Raw genomic sequence first — 3,924 nt, forward strand, 5'->3', positions numbered from 1 at the left:
CCAACTAAATATTATAAATAATATTATGAAAATGTCTCTCTCCCTGTAATGGCACTGTTGTGACTCAACAATAATCCTTATTCTGAATAAATCTGAGTTCTGACATCACTTCCTGTACTGTACATTTAACTGCACAACTGTACATACACATACACTTGGTAAATATGCTGTCCCTTTAAAATGTTGGAAAATGTCTCATTTATCTCATAATTTCATGCAAGGCTATTAGCTAGCATTTCTGAAGTGGATAAAACTGGTATGACTTTTTTTATAAGAAGGGAAATGTAAAAAACAAAAACAAAATTGTGTAAACTGATTTCATTTATTATTATTCTAAAAGCTGCCCACCACAATCACACAGTCATATCTATTGGCTATTGAACATCTCCACTAAGGCATGTGTGGGCTAAGTGCCTTTCTCAAGGGCACTTCAGCAGTGGTAATGAAAAAGAAGGGCGTGCTGCTCTTTCACTTGACTGCCCACATTTATCCTGTCACTCCAGGGATCAAACCAGCAACCTGTTGGTCAAGCAAAATAAAAATGACAGTAATCAACCCACATTGTTCCTCAATACAAGAAGAAATGAAGCAGGAAGGCATATATAGGACATTGAGGGAAAACCCTACACACTTAAAAATGCTGGGTTAATTTGGTTACTCATATGCTGGGTTAAGCCTGAAATGTATAAATTTACCCATAATTGGGTTACAAAATGGTTAAACATATTATAACCCATTGCATTGGGTTGATGACGTTGAACGAAATCCAGGCTTCAGTTTTTCAACACTGCTGATCCGCCTTATTTTGGATGACATTGTTTTAACACGCACGCACGCACACACGCATATATATACACACACACACACACACACACACACACACACACACACACACACACACACGACTCATGACATGGTATGGGAAGAATAAAAAACGTGACATAAAAGACGTATAAAAAACGTTTGTTTCGTAGATTAGATCAGATGGTTTAGCTTAGTTTAAAAACAGTCTAACGATATTACAATAATAACTTTATGTTTTAGCTTCGTTTTATTCAAGTAACGTTATTAAATATAAATCCTATCACGATTTGCGTTACAAATAAATACCAGCAAAGACTACGGCGGGCGAAGACAGAAACACATGAAGAGATCGCTCTATCTGGCACCCCGCCCGCTGGATCTTCACACAGGGAAAAACAAGCGCACCTCTTCAACTGACGTAACCCCCAGTCACCCCACATCGTCGTCTCTCGCTCTCGATGAGTCGGAACAGCAGCAACTAATTTTCTTAAAAAACACATCTGGTTCCTGGGGCAGGGAAGCGAGGTAAGCATTCTCATTTTACCGGTAGTTTGTTGCTGAAAATGTGTTTTGTTAAACAGTGCTTCTAGAATAAACTCTAATGTTACTTAGCTAACGTAACTTAGCTAGTTAGCTGCTAGCTGTAAAAAAAATTGCCACCCATTTTTAGACTTTAGACTAATTTACCATTGGCAATGTCCGAATGTTACCAACGGTCGGTGGATTACCTATCGTTAGTAACGTTTTATTCATAAACCGCTCCTTAAACCGAGCTAAATCAACGTTAGCTACGTTTAAGCGTGCTAACATTTGTCATGGCACTAACCTAGCTAGCTAGCTAGCAAGCCAATGTAGCATACAATGACTCACATAAGCTAGCCAGCTGCTAGCTAGCTAGCTTATGAAGTGTGACATTTAACTTAATTAACGTTATTTCAAAGGAGTCGTTAATGGAGACATTTCAAGGCTGTATCGTTGTTATCTTCTATGTCTGTTTGCACATTCAAAGTTACGTTGTCTATCGGTTTTCTTTTTTATTAAGATATATCTGAGTCATTGTATGCTACATTGGCTTGGTAGCTAGCTCGGTTTAAGGAGCGGTTTATGAATAAAACGTTACTAATGTTAGCTAATCCACCGACCGTTAGTAACGTACGGACATTGCCAACGGTAAATTAGTTTTGGATATTTTAATTTAGAAGTGTTAAAATGCGCGGCAAATTTTTTTTTACCGGTAACCGTCCTCAGCCTACGTTACGAATGACCGTGACTGTGTTAAAAGACGAACGCCGCCATCTTGCTTGCTGAATTGTGAACATGCAGAAAAAAGAGCGAAATTTGTATTCAGTGATTATGTAGCCTACTTTGAATGCTCAGGCTTGCATGTGTTTTAGCTGTTTGTGTAACGTTACTAAATGTTATGTATTAAGTACTTTATGTAGTTCCTTTAAATACAAAATACAAATTGTAATGCTGACAAAGACAGGCGAACACATCGCCGGTTCCCGCCAATAGGTTCATTTTAGTTAGTGAACAACCTGGCAAAGAAGTCTTGCGTCAGTCTAATCAATTGGGACCAACGTGTTAAATTTGACCTGCATGAGCTATTGTCACGGAGTACTTTACCTCCATGCAGCTGAATTCCACTATGCAATATAGAAATTGGCTGATTCTAACCTGTGCTGGCAGTGAATTGTGTGTGTGTGTGTGTGTGTGTGTGTGTGTGTGTGTGTGCGCGCGCGCGCGTGTGTGTTGCCTGCCAAAATAACTATTCTTGATTATTCATTATGTTATTAGCTGTCAAATGTTGTTGGCGTAATGAGAATGACCGCTTGCTTGCTTGACATTTCTGAATGCTTATTGAAAGTGATATATGGCAGCTTTGTAATGTTTTTTATTATTATTGTTTTCCTGTAGATGGATGATCATGTTCAAAATAAACTGGTAGAATGGGACCTGGGTGATTTACTCTCTACATTTGAAGGTAGGCACATTTTATAAAAGCTTATAAGTTTTTAGTAAAAGACATATATGTACTATGAATAAGAATGGCAAAATACAACTTTTTCATGTCCAATACTGATATTGTAAATGTGGGTATCTGCCGGTAATATTTTCTGATACCACTGCCCCGAAATGCAACAATATATCCTGTAGGTTTGGTTTTGATGCAGCACTTAACAATCCTGCTGTAAATCAACAAATAGTCTGAAAATAGCCTAGGCCTGCTGTTACAAATAAATGTCTTTATGATCACTGATATTTTAGTATAATACTGGTCCGATCAACGAAACATGTCATCTATACGGCTTAGTATTTGACCAGTTTCCATGCAGAAAAAAAGAACCTGAGTTAAATTTTCTCTGGACTTCACACATTTTAATCAATGATCAGGTGCTGCAAATGTAATTAAGTTAGATTGAGTTCAATGAAGTTTCACTGATGTCACAAAGAGCTTATTAGTTCTTATTCAGTATCTCAAAGTATAAATCACATGAGAAGACATAGACCCAAAATTTGCACAAGGACCAACTCATCAATATTTTGAATGGAATTTCTACAGCAAGCGGTTCTAGTCAAATTAGGGCCTGGAAGAAGAATAATGATAAAAAGAAGAAACAAGAAAAGAACAATATAATGCATTGCTCTGCATGCACTATACTACATTTCTGGAATGCCGTGACATTTAAGAGGGTCTATACCAGGCACGGAAAATCAAGGAATTTGAGCATTTTGTAGTAAAGTCAGAGCAAGGTCAGGGAATCTTTTTTGCATTTTGAAATGTAGTCGCCAGAATGTGATACAGAGTTGTAGAATTTTACATTTGACTTTTATGCTTGCAATATTGCAGACAGGCACATCGCTTTGCTTCTGCTACCTGTGGTGACCCCGGCACCTACAAAATCCGGAGAAAGACGGTCCGCCCCAGCTACGCCGAATCTACAAAAGCTTTCATAGGTGAGCAGCCTGTGAGTTAATACAAATGTAACAAATAAAACAAGCGTCAGCAAGTATTGTAACAGATTGTCTGAAGATTTGCAGACCTCAATACATTTTCCTTTTATTTCCCGCTTAAAATTGGTTGTGATGTGACTGAACCCGAACATCATTTCTAAATAT

The 3,924-nt window shown here is 37.8% G+C and overlaps 1 long non-coding RNA gene across 1 annotated transcript; it reads left to right on the forward strand.

Moving 5' to 3' along the window:
- The first annotated feature begins 1,151 nt into the window (after positions 1-1,151).
- Positions 1,152-3,693, forward strand: LOC118495368. The gene is made up of 3 exons (XR_004897747.1): positions 1,152-1,329; positions 2,722-2,788; positions 3,656-3,693. It is a non-coding gene; the product is annotated as an uncharacterized LOC118495368 (long non-coding RNA).
- Positions 3,694-3,924: the final 231 nt, after the last annotated feature.

The sequence above is a fragment of the Sander lucioperca genome, chromosome 6 (genome assembly GCF_008315115.2).
Source record: "Sander lucioperca isolate FBNREF2018 chromosome 6, SLUC_FBN_1.2, whole genome shotgun sequence".
Taxonomy (NCBI): domain Eukaryota; kingdom Metazoa; phylum Chordata; class Actinopteri; order Perciformes; family Percidae; genus Sander; species Sander lucioperca.